This window comes from Lactuca serriola, chromosome 6 (assembly GCF_051521515.1).
Source record: "Lactuca serriola cultivar US96UC23 chromosome 6, Lser_US96UC23_V15, whole genome shotgun sequence".
Classification (NCBI taxonomy): domain Eukaryota; kingdom Viridiplantae; phylum Streptophyta; class Magnoliopsida; order Asterales; family Asteraceae; genus Lactuca; species Lactuca serriola.
In genome coordinates this window covers 198,599,913-198,612,367 of record NC_136413.1, presented here as the reverse complement: position 1 = coordinate 198,612,367, position 12,455 = coordinate 198,599,913, and the positions used below count along the sequence as shown (strand labels likewise).

The window sequence follows — 12,455 nt, the reverse complement described above, 5'->3', positions numbered from 1 at the left end:
AGATGCAGGAGTTGTCTACGCAGCTGCAGGAGCTGCTAGACAAGGGATTTATTCGTCCGAGCAGTTCGCCCTGGGGAGCCCCGATTCTGTTTGTGAAGAAGAAGGACGGGTCGCATCGGATGTGTATAGATTACCGGGAGCTGAACAAGGTAACGGTGAAGAACCGTTACCTGCTCCCGAGGATTGATGACCTCTTTGACCAGCTTCAGGGAGCATCTTGGTTCTCCAAGATTGATTTGCGTTCGGGTTATCATCAGATGAGGGTCAGGGAGGAGGATATGCAGAAGACCGCGTTTCGGACGCGCTATGGCCATTATGAGTTTGTGGTGATGCCGTTTGGGCTCACCAATGCTCCTGCCGCGTTCATGGACCTCATGAACCGCGTATGCAGACCGATGCTGGATCGGTTTGTGATAGTCTTTATCGATGACATCTTGGTTTATTCCAAGACACGGGAGGAACATGAGGAGCATCTGAGAGAGGTGTTGGAGACCCTGAGGAGGGAGAGCTTGTATGCCAACTTCTCCAAGTGTGAGTTTTGGTTGCGCGAGGTGCAGTTTCTCGGACACCTTGTCAACCAGGACGGGATTCTGGTCGATCCGGCCAAGGTCGAGGCCGTAATGAGATGGGAGGTTCCGAAGTCTCCATCTGAGATTCGGAGTTTCCTGGGATTAGCAGGCTACTATCGGAGATTTATTCAGGATTTCTCCAAGATAGCCGTACCCCTGACGCGGATGACGAAGAAAGCCGTGGTCTTTCGGTGGGGACCTGAGCAGCAGGCTGCGTTTGAGACACTGAGACAGAGACTGTGCGAGGCGCCGATCTTAGCCCTGCCAGAGGGCGTAGAGGATTTTGTGGTATACTGCGACGCGTCCATTTCTGGGTTGGGCGCGGTACTGATGCAGAGGGGGCATGTCATTGCCTACGCTTCGAGGCAGCTCAAGCCTCACGAGGCGAACTACCCGACACATGATTTGGAGTTGGGGGCGGTGGTTTTTGCCCTCAAGATTTGGCAGCATTACCTCTACGGGGTTCGATGTACCATCTACACGGACCACAAGAGTTTGAGGTACCTCATGGATCAGCCGAATCTGAATATGAGGCAGCGTCGGTGGTTGGACGTGGTAAATGATTATGATTGTGAGATCCTCTACCATCCGGGGAAGGCCAATGTGGTGGCCTATGCGCTTAGCCGCAAGGCGGCGCCGATCAGGGATGTTTGCATGAGGATGACTGTGGTGACTCCCCTGTTGGAGCGAATTCGGGAGGCTCAACAGGAGGCTATCAAGGAGGAGCACCGGAAGAGCGAGCGTGTGGTGGGTCATGTTTCCTCTTTTGATTATGATAGTCGAGGACTTTTGACACTACACCGTAGGGTGTGGGTGCCGTATCACGGAGGTGTGCGCCAGACTTTGATGGAGGAGGCGCACAAGTCCCGATTCTCTATTCATCCCGGGGCGACGAAGATGTATAGGGATCTTCGTCTAGATTATTGGTGGCCCTGCATGAAGCGGGATGTGGCATGGTACGTCGAGCGGTGTTTGACCTGCAGGAAGGTCAAGGCCGAACAGCAGAGACCGCATGGCAAGATGCAGCCGTTGGATATTCCACTATGGAAATGGGAAGATATCACGATGGATTTTATCACGAAGCTTCCCAGGACCGCACGTGGAGTGGATTCGATTTGGGTCATCGTGGATAGATTGACCAAGAGTGCTCATTTTATTACGATTCAGGAGAGCATATCGGCTGAGAAATTGGCCGACATCTATATCAGGGAGATCGTGGTGCGGCACGGGGTGCCGGTATCGGTGATCTCGGACAGGGATGTGCGTTTTACTTCCAGATTTTGGAAGAGATTCCATGACGAGTTGGGCACTTGTCTGCATTTTATCACCGCCTTTCACCCGCAGACGGATGGTCAGAGCGAGCGGATCATCTTGACTCTAGAGGATATGCTGCGGGCGTGCGTGCTAGACTTCGGTGGTAGCTGGGATACCTATCTTCCCCTGGCCGAGTTCTCATACAACAACAATACCACGCGAGTATTGATCGTCCTCCATTTGAGATGTTGTACGGACGAAGGTGCAGGACCCCGATATGCTGGGGTGAAGTTGGCCAGAGAGTCATGGGGAGCACCGAAGTGGTGCTCAAGACGACCGAGAGGATCCAACAGGTCCGGAGCAGGCTTCAGACTGCTCAGAGTCGGCAGAAAAGTTACGCCGACAAGCGTCGATCCGACTTGGAGTTTCAAGTCGGGGATATGGTTCTCCTGAAGGTGTCGCCTTGGAAAGGCGTCATTCGATTCAGGAAGCGGGGAAAGTTGGGCTCGAGATTCATCGGACCGTTCAGGGTTGTAGCCCGGGTGGGCAAGGTGGCGTATAGACTGGATCTTCCAGTCGAGCTCAGCCAGATCCATAACACTTTCCATGTTTCCCAGTTGCGGAAGTGCTTAGTGGACGACTCAGCAGTAGTGCCTTTGGAGGATATTCAGGTTGATGACAGCCTGAATTACATTGAGCGCCCAGTCGCAATCCTTGACAGGAAGTCGAAGGAATTGAGGAACAAGAGGGTGGAATTAGTGAAGGTGCAATGGCAGCACCGCAAGGGTTTGGAATGGACTTGGGAGCCGGTGGACGAGATGATGGAGCATTACCCCGAGCTGTTTCAGGATCGAGCAGCAGACTTCGAGGACGAAGTCTAAAATAAGTGGGGGAGATTTGTAGCACCCGGTTCCTAGTATGTAAATCTTATTTGAGTATTTCCCTTCTTTTAGCCTTGGACTCGGCGAGTCATAGGTCCGACTCGCCGAGTGGATGCAGGACCCGAGACACGTTTAAGTTGGCGACTCGGCGAGTCCATATCCTGGACTCGGCGAGTCACAGTTGTTGGATGAAACCCTAAGTTTCAGGGGTTTGCACCCTATTTAAATGACTTATCCGCCCCAACCTCGCCCCCATTCACCCTCAGAGCCCTGTATCTCTCTCTAGCCTTGCTTCCTTGTGAGTTTGAAGTGTTTTGTGGTGTTCTTGAAGTTTGTTTGAAGGAAAAGAAGAGAGAATCAAGAAGAGGAGAAGGAGGCCAAGCATCTCTGTGTCATTCAAACGTTTCCCCTAAGGTATAGCTCGTTTCCCCTCTGTTTTTAAGCTTATTGTCCCTTATAGCTCCATTAAAGTCCTTTTGAGCCATTTCCAAGATTGTGTATGCTTGAGGGTTTGTAATAAGTCGATTGGCCTCTAGATCTAGGCAAGATTGAGCTCCAGGAGCTCAGATCTGTTAGCTTTATGGCCCCATGTTGCTTGTCCACCCTAGATCTACCCTTTTGAGGCATTTTGAGCCCTAAAATCCTTATTGGTGAATATCTACACGTAAAGTTGGAAACTTTACGTGTGATTCGTGTCCTAGAAGTCCAGATCTGTGAATGGCATGGACTGGAATCGAGCAAATCCGTGTATTCAGTGGGTGCATGGCAACGACTCGGCGAGTCGTTCATGTGACTCGACGAGTCTGTTCGCGAGTCTCCGAGTTTGTCCCCTTTTCGTAGTGTCGAGTGAGCAGTGAGTCACGGGGTGTGACTCAGTGGGTTGGAAGCTGAACTCATCTATGGAGGTACTGGGCGAGTCAATGCCCTGACTCGGCGAGTTCAAGGCAATCTCCTTAGATCAAGAACAGACTCGGAGAGTTGTTCATACAACTCGACGAGTCTTAGCATAAGTGTTCGTCGGATGAAGATGAACTCGACGAGTTGTTCATACAACTCGGCGAGTAGGATGAAGGACTTGAATATCAGTTTAGAAGGTGAACTCGTCGAGTCATCGCCTAACTCGACGAGTAGGAACGGGATTCAGGGCAATCGTTTGAGTAGGGACTCGGCGAGTTGGAAAGCCAACTCGGCGAGTCGGGTCAACTGAAAGTTGACTCTGATTTTGACTTAGGTCATGATCAGGGGTAAAATGGTCATTTTACCCAAAGGACAGTGGGCAGTGTTTGATTGAGTATGTTGTGGGAATTGCAGCCGGAGGATTTCCGGAGCAGCAGCAGCAGCAGTAGACAGTCAGTTCCCGCTCAGATCAGCAGCTACTTCGAGGCGAGTTACCTTCCAGTAGCGGTGGGTCTACGGCCACAATGCCGGCCCACCAGTAGGAGTTGTATGTTAGATGATTGTCTTTGTGATATCATCTAGGTTTGCTACTACCTGATATGTTCTGTGCTAGCATGATATGTTATATGAGATAGAAGTAGAAATCAGTTGTTAGGACCGAAGGGTAGTCAGACACCCCACAAACGTCTGACAGTACGTGATGATATGTTTGCATGCTGGCTTGTTATGTTATATGCGATAAAGGTAGTAAGAGGGGACTAGTCCCCGAGGATCGGTTGTTAGGACCGATGGGTAGTCAGCACCCCAGAATGGCTTGACACGGGTAGTCAGCACCCCAGAATGGCTTGACACGGGTAGGACGGCACCCCAGAATGGCCGTACCGGGTAGTCAGGCACCCCAGAATGGCCTGACAGTATGTTATGTTATGTGCTTGTATGGTATGTGGTACGGTGGGGGAACTCACTAAGCTTTGTGCTTACAGTTTTCAGTTTTGGTTTCAGGTACCTCCTCAGCTAGGGGAAAGGAGCCGGCATGGTAGCAGCATGTCACACACACACTCTCTGGTTTCCGCATTTACGAGATTCTCTGGGATTTATACTCTGATATTTTGATTGGTTGTATGATTTGGCTTTTAGACATGGTTTATGTTGTGTCATGGTTTGATCAAACAATGTTTTTAATTATTAATGTTTTCTAAAGTATTGTTTCAAAACGAAATTTTTGGACGGGAAAATTTGGTCGTTACAGATAATTTCGTTAGAAACATTTAGGCGAAAACCTCATTGAAATCCGAGTTATAACGAAGAAGTTATGACCAATCGAAGATCCACAACAAAACCGGCACGACACCGAATAACGTAAAAAGTGAGTTTTTAATAAACTACTTTTTATCCTTGGTGATCTAAATGAAAGTCGTAGTATTTCTTAAACTGAGAATTTTCATAAAAATTACGTCCTAATCTGACTTCGTATGAGGAAGTTATGATTTTTCTAAGTTTCAGAATAACAGTAGACAGCTAAAAATTCAAAATAAAGATCAAGTGATTTTTAGCCGACGCAACCTAAACGAAAATCGAAGGTCTCGTCAATAGTAGTACAACGGTAAAAAGACAGACGAAAACGGACTTTGGATGAAGAAGTTATGAATTTTTAACAAGGTTTCCTATCCCGGTCTGTTAAAAATAATAATATTAAAAATAAAGTAAAAAATTAGCCGATGGAATCTAAACGAATGTTGTAGAGTATATTCTTGCCTACACGTGCACAAAAATAACGTCAAAAATGGAGTCTGTATGCGAAAGTTATGGATTTTAGAAGATTTGGGCACAAAATCCGAGGAATTTCGCATGCATAGCTCGGAATTGGCAACGTCACCTCGCTCGAGAAGCTGCCCCGTGTCCGACTCGTGGCGCGTCCGAAGCCAGCTGTCCGTCGCCTGTCGCAACCCTCGCATCCGAAGCGCAGGTGCAGTCCGAGATCGACACGTGTCCGCCTGCGAACTGAGCCACCTGCCCCTCTCGCATGCGCGCCACCTGGCCTTCGCTGCTGCTGCTGTGAGCCTTCTCCCTTCGGCCGAATATCTGAAGTTCCTCCTATAAATAGGAGGTTGCGAATCCTCTCGGGTAAGTTTGGAAAATTGCCCATTTTCACCCCTAAATCAATATTTCTTGCATTTCAACTTCCCCCGAACCCCTGGGATCATACCAAACATCTGAAATACGTTCCAAAGTGCCTGAAGACCCCGAAAAATTTATCTTTTTAGTTTTGAAGCCCAACACTCGCAAGACCCGGTTTTCAAGAAAACTCCCAGTTTTCATCGAAGAAAGCTAATTATAGTAACAAAGTGCTGCACAAATTACTATTTTAACCTCCAGTTAATTCATGGTGAGTTTAATATATAGGAACAATTGTATGTTATGTGTTATATGTGCTATGTTGTGACATCCCCCAAATTCTCGGCCAGAAAAGACCGATTTATTTTATGCTTTTCAAAACAAAATCAGAGAAATCTTTTTAAAAGATTTTGCAGAATTGGTCCCCAATATAAAACATGATAATGTTTATCAAAACCCTTCCTTAAGAAGGTATATATTTTCCATATATATCAAAACCTCGGGATGTCATGTTCCGATATAGATCAAAAGCATAAAAAAGACATTATAAGCCTTACTACATTTGTTTACAACTACTGGCCTATAATCAAAAATCTCTCATCGTTCTCTGACTATGCTCGGGGTCCACTACCTGTAATCATAAAAAGTTGAGTGGGTCAGGCTTGGGAGCCTGGTGAGCATATAGGGTTTTCAACCCACAATAATAATAACTTATTAAGTTCACCAATCAACAATAACCCTGATTACCCATTCCCATTGTCCTCACTTTACGTGCCTAAACACCTAACACAAAGGACTTAGCCTAAGAAATATCATCGGGTTGGACACTACTGCTAAGGGGACTCCTCAGCCATACATGTCCTAAAGGCAACCATGAGGGGGATTGGAGTACACCAATGAACATTTAGTTCATCAACACCTACAAGTTGCGAACTTGCTAGTGTACCACTGGACTGTCTAGAAAGGTCTGTGATCGTCATCTATACTCTGCTAGACGACTACAACGATAACAACAACAACAACACCGACACCGAGGCCTCTCATCATTTTAACACCCACCGACTATTTTGTCTACCTATGTTCTACCCAACATATTTGTAGATAAAATACATATACAGTTTAAAACTTGTATAAAACATCTATTCAATAGTCACCTCAAATAAACAATTAACATATTTACACATAGCACGTATTTTAAGCTAAATACTTCATATCTATGTGTAAAGTGAAAGTAACTACACACTCACCTGATTCGATGATAATCGGGCAGCAATTTGTTTCCTAAAACGATAGTTTCTAATAAAACCGAGAGTTTTATTGAGAAACCGGGCTCTGCAAAGGTTGGGCTTCGAAACCGAAAAGATAAATTTTTCGGGCTTCCCGGGCACTTCGTGGCGTATTCCGGGGTTATAATCGATACCAGGGCTTCGGGGGATGTTAATATGAAAGAAATATGAGTTTAGGGGCTAAAATTGACACTTTTCCAAAATATACCCGGGAGGTCTCGCACCCTCCTATTTATAGGAGCGAGCCTCTTGATCTAACGGCTGAGAAGCCTCTAGGTGTGCTGATCCGAGGGCTCGCAGGGGATGGCTCGCACGAGGGATGCACGTGCGAAGTCCTTGGTCCGAAGTAGGGGGCTGTGGCAGCTTGCGAGGGTTCGGACATGTGCTAAGAGGATACGTGTCGCCTTCTCATTGGACCACTTCGGATCAGATCAGGAGCTCAGATGAGTCATCAGTTTTTCGGACACGTGGCACCTTCTAAGCGAGGGTGAGGTGGCCGAAGTCCACCTTGCGAATTTTCTCGGTTTTAGCAATTTTTTTCGTTTTTCGCGCCAAAACTTCTAAAATCCATAACTTTCGCATACGAGCTCCGTTTTTGACATTCTTTATATGCACACGTAGGTAATATTACGCTCTACAACTTCCGTTTATACTTCGTCGGCTAATTTTGACTTTAATTTTTATATTATTATTTTTAACAGATCGGGACAGGAAATCCGTTAAAAATTCATAACTTCTTCATCTGACGTCCGTTTTTGTCAGACTTTTTACCGTTGTGATACTATTTACAAGACCTTCGATTCTCGTTTAGGTCGTGTCGGCTAAAAATCAATCGATCTAAAATTCGAGTTTTTAGCTGTCTACTGCTAAGTTGAAACTTCGAAAAATCATAACTTCCTCATACGAAGTCAGATTTGGGTGTTCTTTTTATACCTACTCTCGGTTTAACGAACACTATGAGTTTCGTTTAGATCACTAAGGCTAAAAAGTAGTTTATCGAAAACTCACTTTTTACGACATTCAGCACCAAGCCGGTTTTGTCGTGAAACTTTGACAGGTCATAACTTCTTCGTTATAACTCGGATTTCGGCATCCTTTAAATATCCATAATTTTTGTCACGACCACTACAACTTTCTTAATAGATATCGACTTTATCTAAAATTTATTTTCGAAGTTCATTTTTATTCTTAATTTAATTAACTCCTAGTAATTAAACATAAACCACATAAAATTCACATAATTCCCTTTTCATTTCTTTAAAATGAGTTACAAAGGTTAACCTAGACTATCATATCAAGATTAATGCCTAGGCTAGAAACACGAGTGTTACATATGTGCTTTTCCGTTGTTATTATTTATGCTATTTATGATAGCAAAGCTATACCTTTGACCATGTGATCAGTGAAAGGACTTAGATTCACGGTGGTACTGGTATGTAGCCTCTGGCCATGTAGAGCATGTCTTGTAAGAGAATGAATTCTATTCTATGGTATTAGCAGAAGGTTAGATAGGGCTAAAAGCCTGAAATCTACCAAAATGTTTAATCAGAAAGTATATGTCTTCCGTGCCATTTGGGTTGAATCTTTATTGATGTATATCAAGTATGGAAATTGTTATGTCTCATTGATTGTATATATTTGAATCAAATCATTGATTGATATGGAAAGTTTGTCACATGATTCACATATGCCTTTGTTGTTCCTTGTTCCTCTTTGCTTCTGCCATATTGAAGTATATATATGGCATAATGTTATATTGTATCTATTATTGAACTCACTAAGCGTCACCGCTTACCCCTCTCAATGTTTAACAAATTGCAGGAGATAAGTAGCGAGTATAATCGTATATTGTTGAAAGATTTTGAATAAGTTTGAAACTATTGTATTTTATAATCATGTATGTATTAAAATATAGTATCCTGGGTAGTTGTGTAATATATAACACTTTGTAATAGTCGGTTTGTATCCAGTCGTTTGTAATCACTTTATCAATGTAAAATATTGTTTTTATGAATATGCATGTAGCATGTTTTGGAGTAACAGTTGTCAAATATGAAAGTGTGGGTCTTTCAATCATGGTATCAGAGCACTAGTTTAATCAAACTAAATCTCATGGATTGGTATTTAGACTTAAACTGTCTAACGTTCAATATATGAACGAAGTCATTTGTAAGTATATTGATACAAACCGTAGGAATGATTTAAGTGGGGTATTGGGTAGTGATAAACCCTAGTATTTTAAGATATTAAGTTATTTCAAAATTTTCAGAGAATTAGTTTAAGTGAACTAGGAATTTTGAGAATTTCTAGACTTAAACATGGATTACTAAGGGATGATGATACGATGTGTATCTAGTATAATTTAAGTTGAATACCTAAATGGAAACAAGCACTAGAATATTAGAGGAGATATGCCTTATAATTCTAATATGTGCTAAATGATAAATGAATATAAGATGCCTTAGGTTGCTTGCTTATATTGCTATTACTTGAGAAATTTTAAGTTTTGTTGCCAACCTTGGTTTGGAAGAAGAAATTTTAAGTATTCCAGATTCTAAAATTTCCGTGTTATAACTGATAAGGAACTTTTCGAATTGATAAAAATACTTATGATAGTCGACATCGATAATTTTATAGATAAACGATCGAGGGATATCGTAAAATAATACTTATCAAGTGATATCCTAAATAGTGTATTAATACCTATAAAATGGTGTTGTACATTCAAACTATGTTTAGTGAAATAAAAACACTGTTGGAAGAATGTTGTGTATTCGAAGTACATTCGGACGAGATGAATGTTTTGGCATAACCGATGAAGTTGTTCCACCGCTATCTAGTATCAAGCAATGAATATTTATAGAGTAGGAAGAACCGAAGATGGTGATAAATACTTCGGCAGTATCGAAACTGATGTGGTATACAGTTTGAGTAGTATGATAAGAACTAATATGTAACCCTATACAAGATGCTCAGACTTAGTATCTATTGACTTCTATTACATCCTTATGAAAGTTCCATCGTGTGTTAAGTCGACTTTAACATACATGATTAGGATGGTGAAATAGGTTATTTGGTTGTGAAAAGGCAGAGTGACTTACTTGTTAGAGTAAGGTAGAGTACTTAGTTGAAGTAGATATACACTTATAGTATTGTATGAGAAGAGATGTTGTAGTTAGGAATGTCAGAGAACCAAGTGAAGCGAGTAGAACATGCTGAGATGCAGCTATAATGCAGACTTCTTTGAGTAGACTCCTATGAAGAAGACTTAAAATATACAACCATGAGAAGAAGACTTAATAAGATACAGGAATGACGATGTCATGAAAGGATAATGAAATGAATAAATATGCATAGTGACTTGCATGAGATAGAAGATGATGCAGGTAGTTGGAAATCATTTATCTCCACACTGCTAGAATAAATTTTGGTATAGTGTGTCTTACAGAGTAGACACTACACGAGAAAGAATTTGTATGAAGAATTTGAAAGTAAAATTCCTATCGACCTAGGAAAAGTATTAGGATATGCTAGATCGAGCATATGCGTAAAAAGAATTCTAGAAAGTGAATTTAAGAAATCCAAGATATGTTTGATAGAATTGAAAAATCCCCAGTTGATTCTAGGAGAAGTTGTCGTATGTACTTGTTTGAACACGCTCAGGTGTGAAAAGTTGTTTTGTGAAAACTTTTGAATGGTGACTTGGGAATTGCGAGACAATACTTGGGACGAGTATGATTAGGTGTGAATAGTAACAGAGGCCTATACTACTGGAAGCACAGGACTCATACTTGGATCAGGGAAAGTGACAAGGTTACCAAGAAGCTAGTAATCGATTCCGTTTTTGTTCGAGTATGTCATTACCTTCATTTCAGTGATGACTAAGATGATGATTTTTGTTCAAACCTTAATGGTCGTAAAGAATCGAGTCCAACTAATATAGACCTGTGAAGTGAATTGATTGGTTCAGTGAACCATATCTTGTGTAGTGACAAAATTTCAGTCAGAGAATTTGTTGAATCATAAAAGTGACCCTCTTAAAGTTAGCTACCGCAACCATTTCTCTACCGCAATGGTTCAGCACCCGGAGTCAATCTTGTCATCAGCAACCGCATCAGCACCCGGAGTCAGCTACCGCAGTCAACTTAGCTAGATTAATTTATTTGTCTTTTTATGTAATACACTCTATTATCCAGTATGCCTTGCACGACTGCTTATAGAGTTGTAATCTAGTGTAGTTCTGAGTCTCTATAAATAGAGATTTATTCTCTTGTATTCAAAACACTGATAACTTATGCATTCTATCTGAATATACATTCTGAAGTTATCTCTCTATCTTTCTTTACTCTTCACTTCTTACTAAAACATAACTGATTATAACCTCTCTCCGGAGCAAGTCTTTAAGACTTAATCACTAAGTTTGATCTTCCTTATTAACTCGGTTTGAATGCATTCCTTGTTATGAATCAATTTATGTGTATACTTGATATAACAACCGTTGTCATTTCTATTTCTTTACATTTCCACAACTAACTCTCTAACTTCTTAATATTATTGTTGAGCTTTTAGATCCTTTGAGATTAACTATTCCACAATCTACTTGTTCTAACATTTTGTTCAAGTGTGTCTCCAAGTTTTTCTCTCAGCAATTGGTATCAGAGCCAAAGTGGTTGCTTTTTGGAAAACGGAACTCCGATTTTTCAAAGGGCCTTCTATACCACTAAAGCTCATTCTTAAAACAAAAAAAAACAATTTCAAATGGCACAATCGTTATCTCTGAATGTTTCCAACAGTGTTGGTGGTTCTAACCGAGCCCCAATACTGGTAGCCAATGAATATCATCACTGGTCACAAAGAATGGAGAGGTACTTGAGAAGACTGGGTAGAGATGTATGGAGATCCGTAGAAGAAGGATCACATATTCTAGTCCTTACACCAGTCCAAACTGATGGTGCTACTACTAGGCTAGGAGGAGGATAACCAGCAATGAACCGTCCCACCAAGGATGATCTCGATAAAATGGAAAATGATGCTGTTGCTTTTTATGAAATCTCCTGCGGAGTTGCTCCTGACAACTTTGATATTATCATAAACTGCAAATCAGCAAAAGAGATTTGGTATGTTCTGAAGAACCTGTACGAAGGCTCAGAACAAGCACAAGACAAGAAGCTCACTACCGCACTCAATGAGTTCAACAACTTCAAAGCTCATACTAGCGAGAGTTTGGAAGACTCCTTCAAAAGGTTCAACCTGATAGTCACCAAGTTATCCAATGCGAGCACCATCCGCAGTAACCATGAAACCAATCTTCAGTTTCTTAATGGTTTGGGAAGACATTGGACTATGGCTAAGATGATAGTGCAAGGCGATAGAAAGTTTCACTCCTTGTCACTCTACAAGCTCTATGGAGAGCTTCAAGCACAAGAATCAACCGTAATAAAAAACTATGCTGA

The 12,455-nt window shown here is 42.2% G+C and overlaps 1 protein-coding gene across 2 annotated transcripts in view; it reads left to right on the top strand.

Annotated features, from left to right (window-relative positions):
* Positions 1-4,750, top strand: part of LOC145059408 (uncharacterized) — a 191,912-nt gene extending 187,162 nt beyond the window's left edge. For both annotated transcript variants that reach the window (XR_013686765.1, XM_079007256.1), the window contains one exon: positions 4,604-4,750. The gene's annotated coding sequence lies outside the window, so the exon portion shown is untranslated. The remainder of the gene's footprint in view (positions 1-4,603) is intronic.
* The last annotated feature ends 7,705 nt before the right edge of the window (positions 4,751-12,455 follow it).